Raw genomic sequence first — 22,080 nt, forward strand, 5'->3', positions numbered from 1 at the left:
ACTATTATTAATATTTAAAGCATTAATTTTGTGGTCAAACATTTTATTAAATGTTAAACATTATTTGTATATAACCACTTATCGACTTTTCTATGTCTACCGGTTTCGAGACGTACCCGTCTCTTCGTCAGGACGCCAATTAAACCAACATGCACTAAGACGGTGACTGAGTGATGATGACTAAACGATAAGACGGGTACGTCTCGAAACCGGTAGACATCGAAAAGTTGGTAAGTGGTTATTTACAAATATTTAATAACATTTAGCATAAGAATACTGTTAAAATTTATTGCTTTATAATATTTATTCAATGACGAATAATAAATAGACACGTTATTTATATACTAGCTACGTCAGACTAAGCAAAAATACTGCGTTTCCCTTATAATTTGATAACTATTCACGATATACATGAAAACATTAATGTGAGAGAGATATATACTCGTATGTTCATATTTTAAAATTCATGCTTACATTTGTGTTATAAGTTATCATAAAAACGACAGAATCCAGCATTTGGCAGTATTTTTATTTATGTACTTCATGAAATGGCGAAAAATGGTCCAAAACTAATTATCTACTTATTCTTTAAATTGGATTGTATTTATGAACAAAACGATATATGTGCTGTTTATTTATAGTTAAAGTGTAAGTAAAGCATTTTATCATAACACTTCGCGGCAGTATTCTTCATAGCGTCACGTCTGATTAGGACGTAAGTCCCTTATGGAATGGAGGCGAGGAAGATACCCACGAATTGAAATGCCACTTTCTTTGGGATTGCAACGTGTCTATTTCATTATACGTTATTGGCTTTATTACCTTGTAGTACACTGAAACTTTTTTTTGCACGGGTGATGCGCTTCGCTCCACCCAGTACCAGATTACCGAAGTATCGAAGTAGTATAATAATAATAAAAAAAGATTTTTAGCATTATAACATCACATTAAGTACATTTAATAATTTGACTATCACTATCATATCTTTGATGGGACATAAAAGTTTAACTGCTAAAATGTAATTTTTTTTATGAAAGCATAAAAACATTATTGTGTACCGCTAAACCTTATTATTATTTAGTGTTACAAATAATTTCATCAATGTTACCACATTCGTGTAATTTGTACAAATAACAGGAATATTTTGCATATACTACTTTTTTAACATTTTTTTTTGCACCTCAACAGGCCAGGAGGCCTAGTTACAGTGGTGAATTAAATCACAGAGCACCCAGGCTTGAAAAAAATCACATAATATTTTTTTGTGTTCTCACCGTGAATCGAACCCGGAACCTTCCGTGCGTGAGTCAAGCGTCTTGGCCACTACACCACGGAGGCCGCCAAAACCGCCCTACAATGCCCAACGTAGACGATCTGCTACATACCGATAATTGGTGTATAAAAGCGATTTCAAACATGTTTATCACTCGGCGACTAGTTGTTTACATACTCGCTATTAAAACTTATTTTAAAAAGTCACCACCGGGATAAAATTTTTCGATAAAATTAGAAACAAAAAATCAGTTGCACATGTTCTATCAAAAATGTAATTTCGCTAAAGTTTAAAGGGGGATTTCTTTGTTTTTCTTAAATATTTGAAGTTATATTGTCTCCGAAACTTTCATTATTATATAAAAAGATCTTTATAAAAATCGTTAATTCTTTTTTTCCTTTCATTTTTGTATTTTTTAACCTTTTAATGCCCGATGTAGCATATTGTCCACATCAACTAAAATATGAAATTAAAATTGAAAAAAATTAACTTTTTTTTTTATTATTCAAAAGTGAGAATTAGAAAAATTGGGCATTAAAAGGTCAAAGATGTCACAAAAAGATCTTTTTGCTTCTCTAATATGATATATTGTCTTGTTAAAAAAAAAACTAATTGGGAAAGCATAAAACAGTAATGCTCTGTAAAATTTTCAATTGAGCAGATACGACTTTTAGACTTAGTGTAGTGTTGGGCATTCCAATAACGAAAAGTTTAATTTTATTTTTTCTACACATTTTAAAATAAATATTTTTTAAAAATCTGTTCTTGGACTGTGTTATTTCAAAACCATGTAAAACGAACTTTCAGAGTATAATGTAGACAATATTTACAAATATTTTTATTTTTTTGTTCTAGCTTTAATTTTATCTAGGTGTATTTTATTTCATTTGTACTTGTATTTATTATAAGAAAATGTATTTACTATTGTTATGAATGGACTGTATAAGTCCGTCAATAAATAAATAAATATGTAATCAAATATCAAAATAGATTGTTTTGTCGGTCTCAGAGCTGGTGTCCGACTGCAGGCCGGTACTAAGCGCCAAGGGTCAGCTATACATCAAGTCTGACGGTGAGGGTAAGGATAATGATTGGATCCTCAATCCTCACAGCATCCAAACCACACCAGTCACCCGTATTCTTTATGTTTATCACCACCAAAAGTATCTTACACCACACCTTACACCAATTCTCTGAACCCTCATGGATCACCTTTGGCTGAGTTGCATCCGCTTGTATCGCTTCATTGCATCATCATCATCATGGTAGTGCCATATTCTACGTATTTCTAAATTTTCAAATAAAATTTTGAGTTTGTCCAAATTTTTGTAGACTAGGACTGGATTTCACCCCCTAGAAAGTTGTAAAGATTGACCTATTACAAAAGACGGAGAACGTCAAAAAAAAGGGAATGTGGAAGTCTAAGCATTTACATGGCTTATGATCTCTTATTGACTGTTTTTTTATTTATAATTTTAAATACCCCTTTGGATTATAAACTTATCGTCGCTTTTGTTTAGTTTTGTCTCACATACCATTTTTAATCAAATTGAGTTAAGCGCACAAGAGTTTTGAGAAAGCCTTTATTTATAGATTTCAAATGAAAAAATATATATTTTGAAAATTGTTTAAGGGGTTTTTTTTAATGAATTTTGTCTCAAGTTGTTGTCACTATTTATTTAGTAAAAAAAACTTTAAAGTTTTATTTCTGAAGATTTGCGTTTTGGTCTGTTGGACAAAAACGAACTGAAGCGACGATATTATATTCTGTGTGTAAAAAAAACATGCAGATTCCCGGACGACTGTTTTTAATCGATGGCTTGTTAAAAAATCTAAAAATGAAAATCAAGAATTAACTATCCAAGGGAGATAAATGTTTCTCGTCATGATGGTAAGAGCATTCGTCTACCACGCTTGGCGTCCCGGGTTCGACTCCCGGCAAGTTTAACATTAGTTTAAATGGTGGTTTTGCAGCGCAATATTTTATTCTCCTTGGACCGGCATATAAAGCGAAATGCTGATTTTACCTTTATGTACCAATATGGTGCTCTTATAAACCATAAGGTCCAGATAAAGGTATTATGATGAAAATAGGTGAAATAGAATTACAACCCTAAGCAAGTTCTTTCGACTCGATGGCTCCTCTCAGGTAAAATTCTAATAAAGGAAATCGAGTGGAGATAAGTCCGCCGCGTTGTGTAGTAGTTGACGTGTTCGTCTACCTTTGTTGCGGTTCTGGGTTCGACTCCTAGCAGGGCGGACGTGGCCGTGGCGCAGTTGGTTAGACGGCCTAGAAAAAAATCGAATAAATATTTTTTTCAACTAATTTGGTGTTGTGGTGTATTCTTTATAACTCTTTTCCATATAGTTTCTTTCTCGCCTGCTGACAAGCCTCTAACGTTTAAAAGATTTTCAAACTTTGCTGCATTTGGTTTACAAATGCAGTGCCCTATGCATTATTAGGTGCAGAAAGGGAAATGACATTGATGTATGTTTTATTTTTAGGTGAAATTATGATTTCAAGTTGACCAAAATTAGGTGTCTTTGTCTGTATTAAGAGAAAACGCGGTCTGACTTTTCTTCATACAAAACGTATTTTCGTACTTTCTCCCTGTATTATCGTACTAGAGCCGTTGTTTTTTTTACAAAATATAGGTATTTACCATTGGCGCGTCTCTATTGTTCTGCTTTTTTGGTAAATTGTTTCTTATGGGAGCTATAGAACCATCCAGAAACCCAAAAAAGTGCCCAGCTTTATCTGATATAATATTACAAGATATAGGTATTTACCATTGGCTCGTCTCTATTGTTCTGCTTTTTTAATAAATTGTTTCCATTGGGAGCTATAGAACCATCCATAAACACTAAAAAGTGCCCAGTTTTATCTGCCGTCATGGGATGCACGGTATATGTCGTCTAATTCACAAATTGGGTGAAATCTGAGGTAAATTTCAGAAGAATTAGAATATTTCTTATTTTTCAACAGATATTTGAACCAAGATCTGCGCACGCTACTCACACCAGCGATACTGTTAACTGTCAACAACAACTGTCAACGCGCGTTTGTTGTTGCTTGTGTCACTTTATTTATTCTCGGTTTTATTTGTTTATCTGCACGTTTTCACTTCTCGCTTGACTTTCTTTTCTGGAAATACTGATTTTCAATAATGTTTTGTCCATTATTATTTTAGAAACCCGATATTGAATGCAGAATAAAGTGTTGTCAGTTTTCAGTAGTCACGTCATTTTTTTATTATTTGAAATTAATGTATTACCCTTACGGATTATTACATTCATTTTCCAAAAAAACACCTTTTTTTTAGTCCCTGATTTATTAGTCTCGATTTTGCCGTCGTTGTAGTCTGTTTATGTCATTTAGGTTTCCTGTTACCCATAGTTGTGGCATAAATCATATTTAAGATGCGACATAGGCTTCCTACATAAGAATTTTGATTGAATTTTGTAAAAAGACTCGATAGTGTAATTAAATTATTAATGTGAGTTGTCCATGTCAATTTTTTATCCATGTTTAGTCCTAAATATTTAACATGTTCAATTTCAATTACTCGTTCTTCGTTTATGTAAGCATCTATTTTATGTCTTTTTTTTCTAGATTCTAGTTCATTACAAGATAGCTCGTTTTGACTGCCGTTATCTGTCATGGCGCTGAAAAGATCTACGTACTGCGCAAGCTTACGTGTAATTTTCATCGTCTGAAACTGCCCCGTGTAAAATAGCAAATAAAATAGCACAAGATTTGACATAAGAATTATTGTACCAGAAACTACACAAGACCCATGTAATGCTAGCTCTACTTTGTTCATGCAACTGATTTGGTATGTTTTGACAGAATGCTGGATAGTAGTATTTATAGTAGTATTTCAATTGCAAAACTGCTCGCAAGAAAGAGTAATTGAATCTTTAATTTCTAAAATGATTAAAGTGGAAATTTATTATATCCATTTAAACCATATTAGAAGGTACAAATTAAATTATAGTACTGGCATTATACAAGAATAGAATAATCGGCATTTCATTTTTACCGAGCTTAGACTAGTTTGTCAGACAAAACGCATCATGTTAAGAGTTTCTCCAGCAATTCCTAGGTGGGCTGCGAGCTCTTTGTGCATGCCACCATCCTCAGTTATGTAAACTCTCAAGTAAATAAAGCTGTCAATTTTCTCGATCCTCTGTCCATCTATATACAGGACAGGTATTGTATAATGCTAGTACTCCTTTCTGGGTGGGAATTTTGGCACCTTACCAAAGCTCAAAACACCAAACTTCTGAGTTTTGGTTGGAGAATATTAGGCGTAAGGTTAAAACATTGAATTCTGAGAACAGCCGCAACTTCTATAACGAGCGTCTTGAAGATGCGACAGTGGACCTGACATAGACACGTGTTGACCATACCTCAGGTGCCATGCCTAAAAAAAATGCCTCAGTTGACTGAAAGGCCGTCAAAGACGATTTTTTAGCTTTAGTCGGCGGAACTAAGGGACGCGGGATTGACGTGGGAGGAGACGAGAGTGCTGGCTGGCGATAGGATCTCCTAGAGGCGTCTGGTCTCCATTTAATAGTAGATGTGGAAAAGAAGAAGAAGAATGTCAAATTTGTCTTTTTTTAAAAGTTTTTATACTACGACAATTAAATATACATTTTTTTTATCAGTATGTTTTTTTCTTTCTCCCTTAAAATCATTGATGGTATACTTTAGTCGTTTTCGAAATTAACGATTCAATTATTATAATTCACAACATAATGGCTTTTGTGATTGAAGTTAACTAAATGAAATTTCTAAGAAAAAATTCTTCAGAAATATTGAATTCACGTTTTCTCAATTCAGCGTTTTCAAGAAAGTAACTATATTTTTTTAAAATTCGCTTTGATTTTGTTAAATCTAAATAAATTCATGGTATCTAACTTGTTTTTCTCCCTAGAACTCGAGAGTTATTAAATCTGTTATTGTAGAATAGCCTGGGGTAGCCTTAGGGGATTATTTTATAACTAACCTCAAGGAACTTAAGTCTCGGATTTTACTTAACTCCTAACCCTTTACTTTAATATGCTTGGATTGAAAAACAACAAAGACATTTTAGGCTAAGTTTATGAGTTCGTTCGTTATTAATAACACTCACATCCATATATTTATTTATCTTGTACTTAAAATTTATTGTTGGTTTTTCTTATTCGCATAATTTATTTTTTGTTTACGGCATTTCTGCCATATACATCACATGTTAAAGAGCTTTTATAAATAAAAATAATAGGATAAAATGATCAAGATACGCTGCGACTGATGTACCAATGCAGTGCCCTATGCACTATTAGATGTAGAAAAGGAATGATAATGAATAAAAGGAGAAAATAAAATTAGAGTATATGTATATTAAAACATAATGTATGTCATATAAACAACATATAAACCAAATTATTAACAATATAATACAATTTTATTTCTTTGGCATTTAAAAAACTACATCCACATAGCGTTTTATTATAATTACAAAAAAAAAATGTATTTGTATATTGTTCCAAATAAAATAATACAATGTGCCATATATATTTTCACACGTTTGTTTTTTTTTTGCATCTATCGATGTATCTTAGTAAGAACATTAGACAAATTAGCACCACAGTAAATAAAAAGAATTGATGTAAAAATTTTAATGTGAACATTGCATCAAAAAAATTCAGGAAAAAAATATACCAATAGAAAAAAGAACTCACTTACCCCTTAAAATATTTATATGGCTACATATTCGCGAGCGCAGATTTGACAGTCGTATAGATGTGTTTATAACCTCAAAATTGACACACATTACGTTTTGTATATTGCGTTATTCGATAAACCATGAAACATTATTTAATGCTATTGATTCGAGAGGTTGAAATTTTATAATGTGCCATTTTAACTGTATTTAATTACAGATTAGAATAAAATAATACAAATTGTACTAAAATTTTGTGATTCTTTCATTGTGTCTTGATGTTTCTTAAAGTTTGAAAAAAATATTTCTATAATTACTATGTCAACATTTATTATTTCTCTCTTATATCAAACATACAAATTTGGAAATATTATATACGTGCATTTCAATTTCGTTTTGTTATTTATTAAAGCTAAAATCATAGAATTACGAATAGTCCAGAAACCGCATTCGAACATCAAACAGAAGGCGACTAAACTACTCATAAATGATCAGGTTTTCGTTTTGACCCATTAGTTTCTTTGCAGACGTCGCTCAGTACGCAACTCCTGATTTAAATTCAACTATGCCGTGTTGTGTCCTTTTAAAGTGTAGAAATACTGCTAGGATCTTAAAGAAACAGGATGCAATCACATTTTATGTGTTATTAGCAAACAAATGTGTATGTAACAAATGCATTACTTAAAAATTGAATTATTTTTCCATCTGTCAGATTGTCGAAGAAACAAAATGAACATTTCGTTAGTGTTGCCAGGGTCGTAAATTTGTTTACCCTACTTTTTTCTTCTGAGAGAACTAATGAAAATTGGATCTCGGATTAAACAACTCTATCGTGGACATTTCACCGACATTATCTTTAAAACATCAAATATTATTTAACCTGACCTAAAAATATCCGTTTTATGAAAAATAAAGTTTGTTTTATATTTTATGTTTAAAGTTCATTAATTCAATATTACTCTTATAAAATGACCCTTTACTTTTATCTACTCTGTTGTGCAAATCAATATTTCCGCGTGCACAATAAAATATTTGAGAAATTAACAGATTGCTTTTTTTTACCTTACATTCGTGTTATAATTATATTATTTCTTATCGCGCAACATTACGCGACGGCATCACGAATGCGCGCGGCGAAAGTGAGGCATAGTGGGGGAATTATTGGACACAGTCCGATGTATTCCAATATGATTCTACGCTCCTTCTGGACTATTCTTAATTCTATGGCTAAAATACTATGAACGGCTGTACGATGCTTTAACAAATTGATTGTGAATATAACTATAACTTCATTAATTATAAGATAAATCTTTTTGCTCCAGAGTTCAAATCTGGGTCACTTTGTCCGAAGGTTTACTGCTCTGTGCACTTTTACGGGAAATTGGATATAAAAAGGTATTCTTGCGTGCGGTAAAAATTAGAGCATTTAATTGTTACGCGAAGTTTCTTAAAAATGTTTTAAATTTTTTTTTAATTGTGTTAGATTTTTGGTTTACGGTCAGTCAACTGTAGAATAAGCAAAACTTATCGAGAAGAAAGGGAAAAGAACTTGAGACGTCACACGCGGAATAATTGCAAATTTACAAAACTTTAAAAAATCACACCGCTGATAATACGATAACTATACAAAAAAAGGTTAGCTTAGTTTTATTGCCTATAAACAAATAATAAAAAAAACACTGAACTTTTTCACTGTCTAAAATTTTTAACGAGATTTAATCACAAATTGCAAACTACATTTGAAATTTAAAAAATACTTTCGTAGTCAAAATATTATACAAATAATTTTAATGGACAGGGCCATTTTTAGAACCTTCACATAATATAAAGTGTGGAAAAATATGGTAAGGTACGCTTGTCAAGCGAGAGCTTGGGTAGGGCGTTTGGCTTGTCTTGCGTACGCTTGCGAGTGCTTACCGCGGTTTGAGGCGGCGTCGGTATTTGGTGCACAAATTAAAGAAAGCCATATTTTGAATTTATTACATTCCAGTAAGGTTTGAACCAATGATCGGTCAGGATTGACCGCCGCATTTGCAAACGTGTGGATGCTGACTTTTGGCTTGCGTACGTTTGCCAAGTTTTTCACCTAGCTGTTTGTGGCAAGCGTGTGGAGGTAGCATTATAAAATTAAAAAAAAAAATAACAAAATTACATTCAAATAAACAGAATTTTTTAGTATAATTTATATTATATAAAATATGCGTATGCATTTAAAATGTAATTGGAATCAAATCAATCCAATCGTGTTATATGAAAAACGATTTGCTACTGTAAATAATGAAATATTGTATGTTATGTAACAAACATATCAAACCCACTGACACAGTTAAAATCATTGAACTGGTATCCAAACCGCAATTATTGATTCATTTATTACCTTTAGGAGAATTTGATGCATTCACAAATTGATAGACACGGTGAATTCAAATGCAAACAATTAAAAATATCAGATAATTTCTCAACAGAGATAAAGCTGTGATTCGTTCAAATCATTAAAGTTTCATAACCACATTGTCAATGTGAGTTATTCATTTTCTAAGACGTTGGGATTTGTGATACACAATTCTAAACACTTCGCAGAATTGAATACCATCAAACTTTTGTACACCACTTTAGTGCGTAGCATTCTGGAGAGTGGTGCTTCGATGTGGGGGGCTGAAGAAACCAATTACTTACTAATGGTTGAGAGAACACAGAAGACGTTTCTTCGTTACCTCTACATGAGAGAGTATGGATACTACCCATTGCAATACCCATCATTGTTCCGATTTGTTCTTCCAGAATGCAGGACAAATTTACCGCTGTCGATGCCTGTGGGGAGAACGATTGGTCTGTTGAACAGCCTACCGAGAGAGGTGGATCTTTTCCATTCTGGGATTTCCAGTTTTAGATATTTCTTCTCTAACTATGTACCATAATGTGTATTAGTGACTTATTCGTCGTTTACTGTTGTTTTTATGGACCTAAATAATCTATTGCGCTTTTTTAAATGATATTTTTGTAGATACCTAATTGTATAATTTATGTACATTGTAATTGGCAAGAGTGCTGTATTGTACATTTAAATAAATAAATTGTATTACAATGATTTGAATTCACGACTTGTTTATTTGTAGCATTCACGGAGGAGAATAAAAAAAAAGGTTTTAGTGGTAAATCGCAAATGCTGATTTCGAATTTCCCTAATTGTAGAAATGACAAAGTTCATTGGTTTTTAATTTTATGAATCGTATTATCAGCGCTATGATTTTTTAAAGTTTTGTATTTCTGAAATTATTTCGCGTGTGACTTCTCAAGTTCTCTTCCGCTGCTTCTCGGTCAGTTCTACCGATTGTTCCGTTGACGGCAACTAAATCGAAAATTTTCCTCAACTCTCTTATCATTGGTTGATTCATATGAACTAGTGACGTGGTTCGAAGTAGCTCGTTTTTATTTTTAAAAAAATCGCACATATTCAATAAACTTTGTCGTACATTATCTTATTTTACCGCGCGTAAGAAAACATTTTTTGTATCCAATTTCCCGTAGGGCTGAAATTCCTCATTACTCCGCATTATATTGTTCACTGCTGTGATTTTAGTTTTTGTGATACAGTTTTGTAAACGGTTTTTTAATCCGTTAATAAATAAATAAAAATCTCATTATCTTAAAATAGATTGTAATAAAAATAAAAACTAGACGAAAACTATTAAATATGTCATCGTACAGACATAACCAAACGATTCAAATATCTTGCAATGCTGTCAACTTGCTATAATTGAATTACTCAAACTGCTTATGAGTATCCAAACTTTGAGACCTGTTTCATAAACCCATTGGCGAACACATTATAAATTAAATTTTGAACTTGCCTAATCAGCGAGTTCCCGTTAGGGGTTAGGCAATTAAAATGAATGGGGAATGTTCACTTAACCCTACAGTGGTCGTGCCTCAATATGTGACGCGAGTGATCTATCGGCACACATATGTATATTATGTCACCCAATTTGATTTGCGTGCATAGTAATTTTTGGTTGTTGTTAAAGTTATAACTAAAACTTATTCCCTTAATTTAAAAAAATATTTATCTCTCATTTTTGGACGCCAATTCGAGACAATCAATAAGAAACGAAGATAAACAATATTACTCCATGTTCCTTGTTAAGCTTACTCATTAGACCCTAGTGGTACATATACAATGTTATGCTATCGAGTCCTTCCTCTATTTGATGGCGTATTCTTTGACCAATGGGTACTATCAACGCTCTTATAAAAATCGCCTATCGGCACCTCACACTCTGAGAATTTGGGGCTAGCTGAAAGTATCTCACCTGAGTCATCTGCCTACTACTCTAATGCGGATTGATAATCCCTTTCCTCAAGGAAATGCTCATCATCAGAACTCGAAACCTCTAAATAATTTTTCCTCTTTGCTCGGTTCTCGAAGCCATGGTACAATTTGAGCGTCTTGTATTGTATCCATAGTTTCTCTATTTATAAAATATTATTAATAATAATAATTTATGTCTACATTTTATTATAAAATGTATATTGTGCAATATGTAAACATAATGTAACGTCATACAATCCATATTGAAAATATGAAATTTAATCAACATAAGATTAAAAAAAAGATTCTGAAAAAATGCTTATGCAACAGGTCACACGGGTTACATATGTACTTCAAGAATTTGAGAGATCTTCCTGACTCGTCAAAGTGACTCCAAAGCACGACTCGCTCTGAGCGGGGAACACGGATATTCTATATCACTGGAAATGTACTGACATGGAGTTCCAAGTTACACACTAACATAGATTTCGAGATGTGACAGTTCGAATGGGTGACATAAATGTACCCCGCGCGCCTACTGAAGGGTTAACTACGCTGAAATGAGCAATGCTTTGATTCAGTTTGTTTGCAAATAACAAGTCAAACATTGCATTATCCGTCTAATTGGTGAAATATTAAAAGTTCATTCATCATCATAATAATTAAATAATAATAATCTTGCAAACACTTTGTTAATATACTCGATGCACATATAACAAATGCTACAAGCATCACACGGAGAACATCGTCAAAGAAACGTAAAATCAAACCTTGGATAACAACAGGACTTATCAAATGTGTTAGAAAAAGAGACAAACTTCATCGATATTCTATTAATAATCCTACTGATCGAATTTTAAATTATTACTATAAGAAATATAGAAATAGATGCAACAAAACCATAAAAAATGTTAAAGAGGAATACTATAGAAATAAGATTCTCGATGCTAAAGGTGATGGAAAAAGAATATGGCAAATCATAAAAGAAATTTCATATACATCTGGGACAAGAAATTCTATAAACGATATTAACATAGATGAAAAACCGTATAACGTACTGAAAAACCCTGACCTAATTGCCAACCACTTTAACAAATTTTTCGCTAACATAGGATCTAATTTAGCTAATATTATCAAAAATAGACTGAAAAACTCCGAACAAGAATTGGCTTCGCGAATAAACGGCTCTAATATACCGTACCCTCCATTTAATATTTCACCCACTAATCATGTTGAGCTTAATGCGGTTATTTCCTCGCTAAAGAATTGTTGCTCTTCAGGTACTGACAATATTACTACTAAATGTGTTAAGCACCTAAAAAACATAATCGCTTTTCCTCTAACACATATTATAAACTGCAGCTTTAAGGAGGGAATTTTCCCTAATTGTCTGAAAAACTCTATTGTTATTCCTATTTTTAAATCCAAAGATAAGTGCTCAGTTAACAATTACCGACCAATTTCTCTTCTTAGTGTAGTTTCTAAAATCATAGAATTGATAGTTAAAACAAGGTTTAATTTCTTCCTAGAGAGCAATAGCATTTTATCAAATAATCAGTACGGTTTTAGACAAAAAAAGAGCACATCTGATGCGATAGCAAATTTATCAAAGATACTGTCCGAATGTTTAGATAGAAAAAGTAAAACTATAGCTGTGTTCCTTGATCTAGCTAAGGCTTTTGACACTGTGTCCTACTCGATACTGTGTAGAAGACTATCAGAAATAGGAGTCAATGGAACTGCATTAAAATGGTTTGAAAATTATCTGACAGGGAGAACTCAAACTACAAAAATAACGGATGAGACGGGAAAAGAAACTAGAAGCAAAAGTCAACCAGTCATAAACGGTGTGCCCCAAGGTAGTGTACTGGGTCCAATACTATTTCTTGTATACATTAATAATCTCTGTAACATGGAACTTGGCAAAGCCATTATTTCTTTCGCAGATGATACCGTAATCGTTTTCGATGGATGCTCATGGAACGATGTTTTTTGTAAGGCCACAGAAGGAATGGAAATGGTGAGAAAGTGGTTAGACATAAATTTACTTTCCCTCAATATTGATAAAACAAACTACATAACATTTAGCCTCAGTGGAGCTACCCAACCAGTCACCTCTTTCAATGTTATGCTTCATACTTGTGGTTTAAACCAAATTCCTGGACAAGATAAAGTGCCGTGTACCTGCTCTCCCTTGAAAAGAGTTAATGAAATTAAATATTTGGGAATTATGATTGACAGCCATCTTAAATGGGAATCTCACATTTCTATGACTGTCAAAAAACTCCGAAAACTGATACATGTGTTCTACTCATTGAGAGGTGTTTTAGACTACGGAGCAGTTAAATCGGTATATTTTGCACTGTTCCAGTCGGTTGCGTCATATGGAATAATTGGATGGGGTGGTTGTTCGGAGGTCATACTAAATCCATTGGTCATTCTCCAAAAAACAATATTGAAAATAATGCTAAAACTGCCATCTACTTACCCCTCTCATACTCTATTTGAAACAACAAATTTACTAACTGTCAGACAACTTTATGTTAGAGAAGTCCTTACAAATTTCTGGTCTTCAATAAAAAATAGAACACAACAAAATATTAAAACAAGATATGCAATGAGCATAAACTTTGGGGTACCTCTAAGTAGAACTGCCTTTTTTCAGAGACATTTTGCAGTATTGGGCCCTAGGTTTTTTAACATGTTGGACCCTGACATAAAGACGTCTGTCAGTTACAATGTTTATAAGAAGAAGGTGAGCAAGTGGATTAGGGGTAGACCTTTTTATATCCTATAATTATTTTCATGACTAAAAATTGTGTTGCTTTTAATTGAAAAAAATCTCTTATTGTTTTTATGTATATTTCATTTTTACTTTTTATGTTTATTCATTTACATATGTTTTTTTTTTCTTTTTAAAACTAGTATTTTAACCGTATCTTATTTTTAAAAAAAAATTATAAATGGTATATTCTGTAATTTATTTTTGTTCTTCAATTTTTATTATTATCGGTATGTTTTCCAATTTATATTTTTGTTTAATTTCTTAATTACTCATTTTATATATTATAATGTGTATTTGTGGTTCAATTTTTATTATTATCGGTATGTTTTATAATTTATAATAATTGTGTCTCATTTATTTACTATTAATTGCATATTTTCTAATCTATTTTTATGATTCAATTTTTATTATTATTACTTGCATGTTTTCTAATTTAAATTTATATTTATTTTTAATAATGTTATTATTATTCTTTGAATTTATTAAGCATCATTTAATGAAATTAAAAAAAAAAAAAAAACACATGAATAAAATAAGGTCCTTCCTAAACACAGGAATTTCCTAGCTAGTCGGGACCTGAAACAAATAAACTATGTACATTTTAAAACTGTGAAATGCTAAATAAATAAATAAATAAATAAATAAATAAAAAAATTCCGTTTCATCTCCCGAGTATACGCTGTCCACAAAGAACCTCCAGGCATCTCTGTCGGATGGCAGTTTCTGTCTACCCTTTCAAGTCAGGTTCGCGTCCCGTAGTTCTGACATGAACTGCTAACGGACAGTCTTCACTAAACAATACTGTTTTACATAAAAGTCAAAAGTTAGAAAGATTAGAAATTTTATAAATAAATAGGATAAAAAATAATAGCGATAGAATTTCAATAAATCAGCAGATAGAATTCAAAAACTTGACTTAATTAGCGATTATTGTCAAAACGCTGTTTTTTTTTTTTTGAAAGCAAATTAGGTGTTATGCTGACGTCATTATGTTCATACCTTTATGCAAATATTTCAGGATTTAAAAAATCAAATACAAATATTTATAAATGTGTTTTCAATATTATTAACCATGTTTCTAATGCACAACGTTAACATTTCACGTGTGTTTTTTGTTTTCTGGCTTCCTATATTTAGTAATTGTTTTACGATTTTGGTATTTATTTTTAATATAAACCAAAATCAAACAAAACAAAATAAACAAAAAAAATATTTTATAATTTATCACGAGTTTCCGTGTTCTTCATGTTTCAGGATGCTCTTCAACAATAGTTATACCACCATAAATATTTGGTTATTCCAAAATAAATGACTACAAAATTGTTCGCGCACCTACGTATCTACGTATGTGTTTTATATGCGTAGGTTTTGAGTGTGAAAACCGAAAAACTTTTGTTGATAACAGTTTAATAGTTTATTTTAACGGTCGTCGAAGAAAAGTTTAGTATTCCAGTTGTACTTGAAGTATTTAGACAGTTTGTTGCGTTAAAATTTTCGTTAAAATTGTGCCGAAGTGACGTGGGTGGGACCCCGTAGCGTAAATGGGGAAACTTTGTGCTGGTAATTATTAAAGGTAAATCTCATTTATTCACCGGCGCTTTATCAAAGGAAATTTCTCGCTCTACCACTTTCTGGTCCCGGAGTAATAGCTGCATAACTACCCCTGACTGCCGTTTTAAGTGTCGACATTAATGATCGCGCGACTTTCTCCCCGTCTTAAAATTATTCGGAGTTGATTAGTACACAGCGATAACCAATTATAATTTTAGAACAATATCAGTTTTGACGTAGCCTTTGTTTTATTAGATCTTCTTCGTCTTTGTGTGCCATGTCAGGTCCCCCCGACGTCGACTATCACCTGGTGCCCCTATCCTGAGCAGCTCTGAACAGCGCCTCGACTGTTTTAATCCCGGTCCCGTCTCGTAGGTTCCTGAGCTAGGAGATTTGCTTTCTGTCCACAGCTCGTCGACCGTCTGTTTTTCTTGTTATGATAGAGTGCAGTTGTTCGTACTTCTTTCCTCTAACCAGATGCCCCAGTTAGGACACCTTTCGAACTTTTGTATCAGTCAGCAACTGCATATCTACTCTTGCTCTTTGGAACATATTATTAGACAATTAACCTATCAATTGGTTTTGAAAAATGCGGTCACACAGATTTATGTATGCAACAATGCAACAGTGTAACAATATTTTTTTGTCTTTAAATTGCGAAATTTATCAATTTGTTAATTTGGTAAAAACTTTTGCTTCAATCACAAGTCATTATAATCATATTATATTTTTGTGCATTCGAATGGCGCAACATTACAATCTGTCCGCAAAACATAGAAATACGAGTAGTAACGTTTCACTTAAGAACATAATATTTTCTAATAACAACCATAATCGCACAATATAAGAGTTAATTTGTTGATGAAGAGCATATGGAAATAGACAATAAAAAATTGACTAAAACAGGTAATACCTATTTATTAGGTGAGTTCTTTTTGTTTTCTATCATAAGTTATTTGATGACACGGCAATAAATTATATCAACATTGATTTGGATTAACAAAATCAGCAACAGCGTGACTAATTTTATTTTTTATTTATGTAATCCAATATAAAATACAAATACATAGTTTACAAAATAAAATGTTTTTACAATAGGTACATTCAATATAATGTTATTTATATTTATGGATGTAGCCACTCCACTGGCCTACAGGCACGTTCCGGATTATTTATTCCATACATAATTGTACATACTTTTACATCAATTGTTGTGTGAAAATTCAAAAGAAATATGAACAAATATTCTAAAACATATCTACATCAATAAAACGAGAAAGGACTTTCAAGAAACTTAAATTATATTCTAAAACATGAAACATATTCTTCGGCTTCCTGTTTAGTCTTTAATATTTCCTTGCTTAAAACGTTGTAGGGGCCAGAAAAGTATAATGCCTTTGTCCGTAATTTGTTTTTTTTTGTTTTTTTTTATTAGTGCATTATTTTTTTGGCTAGGAATACGAGCATAAATGTATAAATATAAGAAATTATAACAAAGCAGCACAGAGTCGGCATTTTTTTTTACAATAATAACCAGCCGAGACTTATTTTCTTGGCGTTCATGTTAGTCAGTAAAAGTTTTTTATTTTACTAACATACGGCAAAATTGCATTTTATGAAACTAATTATATAAATATATATATGTTTTAAAGACAAACATGCCTTTTTACCCAAGATTAAGAAAAAAAAATTAAACCTAAAAATTATATAAACAAATTAAAAATAAATGTAAAAATCCAATTAAATAATAAAATCTTTTCAAGGATTAATATAACAAGAAAATCATAAAGCTACTGTTTCATACAATAATTATACTAAAGGTTTAATGACCATTCACCATCTTTTAAAAAGTTCGAAAGGTTTATTCTATAGATAGGAACGATACCGTAAATTAATTATATCCGATGCGTGGGAATATCTATTGCCGAATATAATTAAAATATAAAAAGGGTATATAACTTAATGTAATAAAATATTTTGAATACTACACCTAATATGTCGATTAACATCTAAGGTGTAAACATACATTTCGCCAGTTTTTTTCCAAATTTAAAAAATAGCACCAAAATTAAATAAAAAATGTTAAAGGTACGTCATTTGAAAGAGAACTTTTTTATTTACATGAAATTGTATTTACTTTAAAGATGTTTACCTAAATTATTTAATTTGATTACGAGTCTTCGAAATCAGAATGGCAAAGATAAGAAAGAGATCATTTTCGACATCTCTTTCGGTTCGCGTTCAATTGAGGAAATAAAACTGCCCAAGCTGCTCGCGATATTTGCGCAGCGTACCGCGAAGATGTTAATTTGTTGTAAAATAATAAGGGGGAATATATTATTGACTAATATTCGTATATTTTTTGTCGTGTACCCTAGTCCTTTTTATTACACCAACCAATTAGTAAATAAAGTATTCCCCTTAATTATTTTAAAACAAATTAGTCAATAATTCGTGGCACCTTGACCGTACACTGCGCAAATATTGCGAGCAGCTTAGGCAGCTTTATTCCCTCCGATTGAATGCAAACAGAAAGAGGTGTCAAAAATGTTCACTTTCGTTTACTTGACATTCCATTTTGAAGGCTTGTAATCAAATAAAATAATATATGTAACGTAAAAGTAAATGTAATTTCTTGTAGAGTATAAAAAAATGATTCGAATGTCGCACAAAATAACAATTTAAAACACAATAATTTGTTTCCATTATTACCTTTCCCCACCTAATGGTTCATAGGTCACTGCATTGATACAACAACCATTCATTCATTTTGTCACATGAAGGTAAAATAATCAACCTAATACTTCAGATGACACTCCAGTGACTAAAATATCCAAGTGTAGAAACGCATTTCAAAATAAATATTTCATTTTGATCATGTCGGGAATTGAACCCGATACCTCTTATATGGTAGGACAACGCACAGACCATTTGATAACGATGGGGACGTACCTATTAAATAAAAATAATAACTATCATCTATTAAGTTAAAATAACGAGTTAAAGAATATTTTTCTGCGAAAAGACTTAGAGGATGATTAAAATTAGAATCCCGGAACCTGAATCCACTTAAACATTATTAAATGGAATTATATTAAAATTTAATATAATATTCACGTTATTATTTATTGACTTTTATTTTGCTTGTCATGTTAAGAGGATACACGGTGTCAAAGAAGTTTTATAAATAGGTATTAGAACATATTATTTCTGTCACTCTCTCGCATATGCCTCCTTAATATTGTGCAAAAAAGACAACTGCACGTTAGACTGACAATGTCTAACTAAAATCGACAAAATCGAAATTTCGCTGTTCCATTTTCCGCACTCCAAAACTGAACCGTTTCGGTTTTTTTTTTAGAAAGTGTATGAGAATGAAATTTCCTGTGTTTATCTAAAATTTACCTTTTCCGTTTTTCAAAATTATTTATCATATTTGTATACTGTACGTCCGAAGACGGCAGATAAAACTAGGCGCTTTTTGGGTTATTGGATAGCTTAGCTTTCATAAGTAACAATTTATCAAAAAAGTTAAATGAAAACATTTCTCTAGTGCCATAATCCAGGGATAATATTGGGAATACGTTTGTATGAAGAAAAGTCAGACCGCATTTCCTCTTAAGGGTCTAATTTATTTGTGAAACATCCCAAAATCTCTGGATTCTAGATCATTCTCATTATACTCAATTAAAATTCATATCCTCGTTTTCATACATATTGGGTAAAATAACATGTATGATCTGCGACATCAAAGCAATTAACCCTTCGCTTCCTTGGAGACTAATATTCACAGATTGTCTACTAAGGAATTTATATCTTAAGAAATGTGCTGTACGACATGGCTTAACCACTTTTATAATTTAAAGATAAATTATTTTGACTGGAATATTGCTTTATTTTGCATTTTTCGCCTGATGTATTTATTATGTAAACTTTTGTATCTGCTTATAAAACATTAAAAAATATTTTTTTGTTACAGATTATAGTAATCTCGGAGTAATAATTCTCTAGAAAAGCCCTTAGGCTATACTGCATGCGTAAAAAACATTTGGTTTGGCATTTAGTTTTCATTATGTTCTTGCGATTCTCGACTTGAGTACCTACGGCCCGTTGTATTGCTGTAAACTGTAACTTACTTCGAGTTTGATAATCACATAATTTTTTTTTGTTCGTGCGGGTGACTATATATTATCAGCCAGTAGCGTATTATTACTCTAAGATAGTAACATTATCTATACGTGTCTCCTAAAGCAACCAATATCAAGCTATCGTTATATATTATCCTTGGCTCTACCCGACCGAGTTTCTCCAGGATATGTTTGGCTACATATGTGAAAATATATTGAAATTATAAAATTGATACTGCGAGCCTATAGTATTGATCAAATGGGTATTATAAAATGCAAAGTAAGCATGTGACACATTATAATATTGAAGTATAGAACCAAAGTCAATACTAAATGCATCACTATCATAATAGAAGAGCAATTATGACATAAAATAGTAGAGTAAAAACACATCAAGATTTCACAAAAATACCACTTTTAAATAATGCCATAATTCGGTCAAATTGTAAAATGATAATGCCATTAAATAACATAGATAAAACAAGAATTTCAAATAAATATCGTAATAAAATAATATCATAAAAACATGCAAAAATAATAATATAGTAAAGTACAACAATATGAACATATTTATATAATATAAGCATAAAGAAACATGATTTAACAAAATAATATAAATGTTGTTGAGTTTCATATATACTCGTATGACGTAATAGAATGTACAATAAAAAATATTGTCGGCCTCGTGGTTAAGTGGTCGGCGCATTTGCCTATCATGCAAGAGGTCTCGGATTCGATTACTGACGTGGTTGACATGAAATATTTATTTAAAAATGTGTTTTTACACTAGAATATTTCATAACCTGTAACTGAAGCGTAATACTGATCATCTTACCTTCCTCATAATTTTTTGTTACATAACAAAAATAAAATTGGGATACGCTGCGATTGATGTACCAATGCACCATTAGGTGCGGAAAGGGAATGATAATTATGATGAAATAAAAAAAAACATTTTAAAAGTATTTCTCTGAACTGAGGTAGAAACATGGTATGTTTAAATCAGTAACATAGTAATCCAATTAAATTTAATTTCAGAGGAACATAATTTTCTTATCCATAATATAATTTGAATGCGAGAAATCAGATTTATAAGTACCTCTAAAAAAAACACTTTATGTTAATATAGAATTACATATATAAATATTCGATTGAAAATAATATTAATTTTTAATTTCGATTCTTTAGCATACAGTACAACGCAAAATAATAATATGCAATACAAGAAAAAACGGAAAAATTAATACGTGAATAATTAATACTACAAATCTATGGTTCGATATAATTTGTTTTTGAATTTCTATGAATTTACTATGACCGTTTATCTTTCTATGGACATATTTGACAACAATACTATTTCTGTGTGCATTGCTCCGGTTGAATTTAAAGTGATGTAATCATGTTATATTATTATTAAACAAAAACAATATCTGAGACCACTTTGAGACTGGACTTGTGAATATAGAATCGGTTATGCCAAATTGAAAATACTTTTATTATTGAAAAGCACCAGTAATTTGCTCAATTTTATCAAAAATACTTCAAGATATCATGAAATTCATGACAAGCTCAATGATTAACGGATGTGCATGCTTCAACATTAAAGGTAAAGTATTACAAAATTTGCTTAACAATATAATAGAAAAATGGTTTAAATTATGTACATTACATTATCAGTTGGAGAATAGTTAACCAAACTCTAAGAATATTTGTGATGCTCGACAATTCGTGAATTATTTTTGGAATTTATAAATGAAGACTAAAAAAACACAATGAATGGCGAAATAACTCAAGTTTATTGCCTAAGTAGATCTGACTCTCTGGCTCATATTATAATGCCGCAAAATCGCTAAATAATTACTTTCCTTTAATATTACGATTTACTTCTTACGACATTGGCTTTTATAGATTCAAGCCACAGAATTATTGTCTGATATTTTCAAAAACGGTATTCAATAAAAACAATAAAAATGTTTAATTCATTAGGCCCGCATACGAGTATTACAGATTTCAAATTTTTCACTCATGTTTTGTTTGTATCTTGATAATAAAGGTTTTACTTTGATGAGTTATTTGGTAAGAGATTAAAAGGCTTTGTTATTCAAAATTTTCTAGTCATTTATCCTCTGTACCCTTCAGTTAATCTATAATGGACGTTCATACACCTGCGGGTTTGCAAAGGGAATAACGTATGCGTAAGTAATGAGTAATGTATGCGTCTCGTGTGATATTACCCAAGCCACCCAACAGGAGGTTTGATTAGATTAAATACACGATAAATGAAAATGTACGATTTAAATTAACAATCAACAATGTCTCAGGGC

The 22,080-nt window shown here is 31.5% G+C and overlaps 1 protein-coding gene across 2 annotated transcripts in view; it reads left to right on the top strand.

Moving 5' to 3' along the window:
• The window catches only part of LOC148284062 (peripheral plasma membrane protein CASK-like), a 431,540-nt gene that overhangs the window by 213,300 nt on the left and 196,160 nt on the right, over positions 1-22,080 (top strand). The window lies entirely within an intron of this gene.

Source organism: Micrasema longulum, unplaced genomic scaffold (genome assembly GCF_059751315.1).
Source record: "Micrasema longulum isolate JH-2025_06_02 unplaced genomic scaffold, ASM5975131v1 h1tg000163l, whole genome shotgun sequence".
NCBI lineage: Eukaryota > Metazoa > Arthropoda > Insecta > Trichoptera > Brachycentridae > Micrasema > Micrasema longulum.